Here is a 7,266-nt window from a genome sequence, read left to right on the forward strand (position 1 = left end):
GTGGGGTGGGGAATCAGGTGGAGGGAAGCTATGGGGGGAAAAAGAGGAACACCTGTAATAATCTGAACAATAAAGATTTATTAAGAAGGATATGTGTTAGTTTTTCTTTGAATGTTTGATATAATTTGTCTGTGAAGCCATCTGGTCCAGGACTTTCATTTGTGAAAGGTTATTGTTGTTCCTTCAATTTCATTAGTTGGTCTATTAAGGTTTTTCTTATTTTTTTATTTAGTTTTTGAAAATTGGATGTTTCTAGGAATGTATCCAATTTGTTGGCATATACTTGATCATAGTATTTTCGTATAATCCTTTGCATTTCTGTGGAGCCTATTGTTACTTCTCTTTTATTTCTGTTTTATTTATTTGTGTCTTCTCTCTCTCTCTTTTTTTTCTTGAGGAGTCTGATTAAAGGTTCATCTATCTGGTTTATCTTCAAAGAACCAGCTCTTTGTTTCATTGATCTTTTGTTATTTATTTATTTATTTATTTATTTATTTAGTCTCTATGTTACTTATTCTTTTTTTTTATAATGAAATTATTTTTTTATTAAGGTATTATATGTGTACATATCTTACCATTACCCCCCCACCCCACTCCCATACATGCCCTCACCCCCCAATGTTTTGCATCCGTTGGTTACTCTTATATACATGCATATAAGTCCTTCAGTTGATCTCTTATTTCCCCCACCTCTTCCTAACCTTACCGCTGTAATTTGACAGTCTGTTTGATGCTTTACTGCCTCTGTATCTATCTTTTTGTTCATCAGTTTATAATGTTTTTCATTATCCCCAAATGAGTGAGATCATGTGGTATTTTTCTTTCATTGACTGGCTTATTTCACTTAGCATAATGTTCTCTAATTCCATCCAGGTGCCTACAAATGGTAGTAATTTCTTCTTTTTTATGGCAGTATAGTATTCCATTGTGTAGATGTGCCATAGTTTTCTGATCCAGTCATCTGCTGACGGGCACTTAGGCTGTTTCCAAATCTTAGCTATTGTAAATTGTGCTGCTATGAACATAGGGGTGCATATATCCTTTCTGATTGGTGTTTCTAGTTTCTTAGGATATATTCCTAGGAGTGGGATTACTGGGTCAAATGGGAGTTCCATTTTCAGTTTTTTGAGGAAACTCCATACTGTTCTCCACAGTGGCTGCACCAGTCTGCATTCCCACCAGCAGTGCACGAGGGTTCCTTTTTCTCCGCATCCTCGCCAACACTTGTCGTTTGTTGATTTGTTGATGATAGCCATTCTGACAGGTGTGAGATGGTATCGCATTGTCGTTTTGATTTGCATCTCTCGGATAATTAGTGACTTTGAGCATGTTTTCATGTGTCTCTTGGCCTTCCTTCTGTCTTCTTTCGAAAAGATTCTATTTAGATCCGTTGCCCATTTTTTTATTGGATCATTTATCTTCCTTTTATTAAGTTGTATAAGCTGCCTGTAGATGTTGGAGATTAAACCTTTATCAGTGATAACATTTGCAAATATGTTCTCCCATACAGTGGGGTTTCTTGTTGTTTTGTTGATGGTTTCTTTTGCTGTGCAAAAGCTTTTTTATGTTACTTATTCTGATCTTTATTGTTTCCTTCCTTCTACTTACTTTGGGCTTTGTTTGTTGTTCTTTTTCTAATTCTTTTAAGTATAGGTTAGGTTGTTTACTAGAGATTTTTCTTGCTTCTTGAAATAGGCCTATAGTGCTATGAACTTCTCTCTCAGGAATGCTTTCACTGTGCCCCAGAGATTTTGTGTTATTGTGTGTTCATTTTCATTTGTTTCCAGGTAACTTATGATTTTTCCCTTGATCTCATTGTTAACCCATTCATTGTTTAATAACTTGCAATTTAGCCTCCAGGTATTTTAATGCTTTTCAGTTTTTTATTGTGGTTGGTTTTTAGTTTTATATCATTGTGGTCAGAGAAGATGCTTGATGTGATTCCAATTTTTTTTTTTTTTAATTTTTAAGACTTAATATGTGGTCTATCTTAGAGAATATTTCATGTGCACTTGGGAAAAATCTATACTCTGCTGCTTTGGGATGAAATGTTCTGTAAATATCAATTAAATCCATCCAGTCCAATGCATCATTTAAGGTCACTGTTGCCTTATTGATTTTTTGCCTTGAAGATCAACCCATTGATGACTGTGGGGTGTTAAAATCCCTTACTATAGTGGGGCTCCATTGGTTGAGAGTCCTCCTGTGCACCAAAACATTGCTGGTTTGATTCCTGGTCAGGGCACATGCCGGGGTTATGGGCTTGATCCCCAGCAGGGGATGCATCAGGCAGCCAGTCATGATTTCGTTCACTTGATGTTTCTCTCTATCTCTCTCCATTCCTCTCTCTATAGATATTTAAAAAATAGTTTTAAATAAATAAATAAATAATAAAATCCCCTACAATGACTGTATTTCTTTTGATCTCTCTCTTAATGTCCACCACCATTTTTTTATATTTAGGTGCTTTTATATTAGGTGAATATAACTTTTTGTTTGGTCAATCCCTTGATGTAATGTCATGTAGTAACTTTTGTCTCTTTCTTTTATGGCTTTTGTTTTGAAGTCTATTTTCTCTGATATAAGTATTGGTATTCCAGCTTTTCTTTTGTTTCCATTTTCATGGATTATCTTTTTCTATTCCTTCACTTTCAGCCTGTGTGTATCTTTTGTTTTGAGGTTAGTCTTTTGTAGACAACATATATATGTGTGTGTGTGTGTGTGTGTATACACACACACACACACACACATACACACACTAGAGGCCCTGTGCATGAAATTCATGCACTGGGGGAGGGGATCCCTAAGCCCAGCCTGCACCCTCTTGCAGTCCAGGAGCCTTCAGGGGATGTCCGACTGACGGTAGGCCCATGTGGAGCGGGCCTAAGCTGGCAGTCGGACATCCTTAGCACTACCGCAGAGGCTGGAGAGGCTCCTGCCACCGCTGCTGCACTCGCCAGCGATGAGCCCAGCTCAGGGCTTCTGGCTGAGTGGCACTTCCCCTGCGGGAATGCACTGACCACCAGGGGGCAGGCTCCTGCATTGAGCGTCTGCCTGCTGGTGGTCAGTGCACGTCATAGCGACCAGTCATTCCGCTGTTTGATCAATTTGCATACTAGCCTTTTATTACATAAGATATGAGTCATGTGTCTTATCTGTTAAGCTACCTATGTCTTTTTATTGGAACACTTAATCCATTTACATTTAAAGTTATTGATAGGTTCTTAGTTATTGCCATTTTATTCTTTATACCTATGTTCTTCTATTTCTTTGTTTTTCTTCTTCTTCTTAAAGCAGACCCTTTAACATTTCTTGAAATACTAGTTTGGTGGTAATGGTAATGAACTACTTTAGCTATTTTTCTGGGTAGCTGTTTTTCCCCTTCAATTTTAAATGATAGCCTTGCACTCTTTTTCGTGGCACCTTGGAGGCTGTCGGCTACTTCAGGATGAAGCTCAGCATCTCTTTCCCAGCCACTGGCTGCCAGAAACTCATTGAAGTGGATCATGAATGCAAACTTCGTACCTTTTATGAGAATTGTATGGCCACAGAAGTTGTTGCCGACGCTCTGGGTGAAGAATGGAAGGGTTATGTGGTTCGAATTCGAATCAATGTTGGGAATGACAAAGTTTCCCCATGAAGCAGGGTGTCTTGACCCATGGCCGAGTCCGCCTGCTGCTGAGTAAGGGGCACTCCTGTTACAGACCGAGCAGGACTGGAGAGAGAAAATGCAAATCTGTTCAGGGTTGCATTGTGGATGCCAATCTCAGTGTTCTCAACTTGGTCATTGTAAAAAAAAAGGGAAGAAAGATATTCCTGGTCTCACCGATACCACTGTGCCTCGTTGCCTTTTTGGGGTCCAAAAGAGCCAGCAGAATCCGCAAACTTTTCAATCTCTCTAAAGAAGATGATGTCCACAAATATGTTGTGAGAAAGCCTCTAAACAAAGAAGCTAATAAACCTAGGACTAAAGCACCCAAGATTCAGCGTCTTGTTACTCCACGTGTCCTGCAGCACAAATGCAGGCGTATTGCTCTGAAAAAACAACATACTAAGAAGAACAAGGAAGAGGCCACAGAATATGCTAAACTTTTGGCTAAGAGAATGAAGGAGGCCAAAGAAAAACGCCAGGAGCAGATTGCGAAGAGACATAGACTGTCCTCTCTGAGAGCTTCTACCTCTAAGTCTGAGTCCAGTTAAAAATGAGATTTTGTAACTAACAAATAAAGAAGAGAAAATATTTTTTAAAATGATAGCCTTGCTGAATAGAGTAGTCTTGGTTGTAGGTCAATGTTTTTCATCATTTTGAATATTCCATGCCAATCCCATTAGATCTGAAGAGTTTCTATTGAGAAATAAGCTCACAGCCTTATGGGAATTCCTTTTTAGATAACTAATTATCTCTCTCTTGCTGCTTTTAATATCCTCTCTTTGTCTTTAACCTTTGCCATTTTAATTATGTTGTGTCTTAATGTGTGCTCTTTGGTTTCATCTTGATTGGGACTCTGTGCTTCTGAACTTGTGTGACTTTCTTACTCACCTGGTTAGAAAAATTTTCAGCCATTATTTCTTCAAACAGGTTCTCTATCCCCTACTCACTCTCTCCTCCTCCTGGTACCCCTATGATGCAAATGTTGTTATGTCTGATGTTGTTCCAAAAGTCCCATAGACTCTTTTCATTATTTAAATTATCGTTTTTTATGCTTTGCTTGGGTGCTTGTCCTCTATAATACAGATTTGATCCTTTGCTTAATTCTTTCTAGTATATTATTTTCAGATATCATGTTCTTTTCTGACTGGTTCTTTTTTATGGTTTCTATGTGTTTTATAATGCTTACCATCTCTTTTGTTTAAGTTCTCACCGAGATCATCCTTTCTTCCTTTAAGGTTCTTGAGCATCCTTATAATCATTTTTTTTAAGCTCTGCATCTGGTATTTGATTACTTCCATTTTATTTAATTCTTTTTCTTGGGATTTCTTTTGTTCTTTCATTTGGGGCATATTTTTTTGTTTCCCTAATTTGTCTCTATGTATTGGGTAAATCTGCTATGACTCCCAAACTTGTTATATGGCTTTATTTTGTAAGTGTTTTGTTAGGGTCAGTGGCACAATCTTCCAGATCACCCGAGATTCTTGTGGGTTGTGTGCACTTTCCTATTATAGTTGAGTTTTGAATGATGTTGGCAATTTTGTGGGTGGATTTAACCCTTCTGACTGGCTGGCTATACGGATAAACCCTGATCACCATGTATGGATCACTGTGCAGGGTCTTCCCCTTAGGCAGAGTTGTTCTCAGCAGGGTCTGGTGCCTGTTGTAATCCCATTTTGTGTGTGATAGTTGTGTGGTTAGTTGGATCGAGCTCTGGTGTTTTCTGCAGCCCACCCCTGGTTGTGTTAGTTCTGGGTCCACTTGGGCAGGGTTCATATACAGGTCACTTGTTGGACCTTGTGTGTAACCAGCCTTGGGCTTTCTGTCTACCACACTATTCACTGTTTGTGTCTGCATTTACTCAGTCTGGATGTGCATGGAAGAGGCCAATCTGTGTGCAAGGGTTGGTTTTCTTCAGCTTAGAGCTGAGTGCAAATCTGTAAATTGTCTATGGCTCCCTGAGGTCCTCCTCTACTTTCCAGCTACTTCATCTCCTCCCGAGGTTCCCTGGTTTTCCTCCAGAGTCTTCTAATGAAAGCCTAGAGTGGTCCCTGGTTGGCCGCGACTCACAGAGCATTCAACAGGTAGGGCGGAGTGACCAGTGTCAGGAGGATGGACTAGTGGGCATCCTACTTGGGGGTTGTGTGGTCAGGCACTCAATAAAAGGAATGTGGCCCCCACTCCAGAGCCAACCCCCTAAGTCTCTGCCAGACTCTCTTGCTCCAGCTCCCCAAGCAGGAGCATCTGTAGCCAGCCATCCCCTCTACGGGAGCAAACGCAGCTGGGCAGAACCACTGGAGCTGGGGTAGGTGGGGTCAGATTAAAAATAAGTGTCCTGAGAAGCAAGGTGGAAGTGTAGGAAAACGCCTGTACTCATTGCCTCCCACAACCACTTCAAAATTACAACTAAAATACAGAACAACCATCATTCAGAACTGCCTAAAATCTGGCTGAATGGAAGTCCTACAACTAGAGAAGTAAAGAATAAAGCACACTGAGACTGGTAAGAGGTACGGAGGCACAGAACGGGCTGGTCCAGCACCCAAATGGGCCACTTTTTAATCGGGAGGGGGATCACCTCTGTGGAGGCCACCTGGAGGAGCAAGGGGTCCCAGCCCCATACCAGACACCCATCCCAGGGTCCCAGAGCTGGGAAAAGAAGTTCCTATAGGCAGTAAGAACTACAGGCTGTAAAAACCAGTGGGGATTTGAGCTCAGTGACACAGAGGCTGCTGGAGACTCAGCTGCTCCTCTTAAAAGACCAGCACACAAACTGAACTTACAAGCTCCCATTTCCTCTGAGATTCAGGGCCAGGCAAGGCTCTGGAGGACCCAAACACATACAAGAAGAAACTGGACTGTCTGGCATCAGGGCAGGAACTCAGGGGCGACTTTCTTCCAGATGGAGGTGCTCCCAGCAGTCATTGTTCTCGTGCTGGGACCTCTCCAGTGCAGGGCTGACTAGCAGCCATTTCTGTTTGCTCTGCCCTGGTAATTCCCTGAAACCTTGCCCCATCTAATTTACAACCCCACCCAAGCGGTGTCCAGCGGCTTTTGCATATGAATGGCCTGTCCTTGATCAGGCTAAAACCTGTCAGACAAGCTGCACCTGGGTCAGGGAGCCCCAAACCTATCAATAAAAGGCCTAAAACCTGGCACCAGCACCAGCCTGCCTTGCTTCACAGCTGGGTCTCCCCAGGGAACTTCCAAACCCCATACAAAGAGGAGAAATCTGAAGATCTCTCTGTAGCTCCTGCTGGGTGGCCCCAGGCAGTGGCTGACTTTGTACCTCCCTGGAGACCCAAGAGCCAGTGTACCCAGTGGTCAGTGTGAGACCATACCAGATTACAACTCTACACATCCATAAGAACTCACTCAAGGGGCAGACTCAGTGAGCACCAAAACCCCACTGAAGCAAATTCTGCTCCTGCACAGCAGCTCTCCCACTGTAGTTGCAGCTGGTCCTCACAACCAGTTGGCCTGGAGGTCAATTCCCCCCAGTGACACCAACAGCAATCAAGGCTCAACCACAACAAGACTGTGCACAGAGCCCACAAAGGGGTGCACCAAGAGTGTCCACCTCAGGTGATTGGGGAGGCTGAGCCACTGGGCCCTAT

At 42.0% G+C, this 7,266-nt stretch overlaps 1 pseudogene across 1 annotated transcript; it reads left to right on the forward strand.

Annotated features, from left to right (window-relative positions):
- The first annotated feature begins 3,412 nt into the window (after positions 1-3,412).
- LOC308247715 (small ribosomal subunit protein eS6-like) lies at positions 3,413-4,200 on the forward strand (annotated as a pseudogene). Its single transcript has one exon. The product of its transcript is annotated as a small ribosomal subunit protein eS6-like (transcript).
- Positions 4,201-7,266: the final 3,066 nt, after the last annotated feature.

The sequence above is a fragment of the Plecotus auritus genome (genome assembly GCF_963455305.1).
Source record: "Plecotus auritus genome assembly, contig: SUPER_4_unloc_1, whole genome shotgun sequence".
In the NCBI taxonomy this organism is placed as follows: domain Eukaryota; kingdom Metazoa; phylum Chordata; class Mammalia; order Chiroptera; family Vespertilionidae; genus Plecotus; species Plecotus auritus.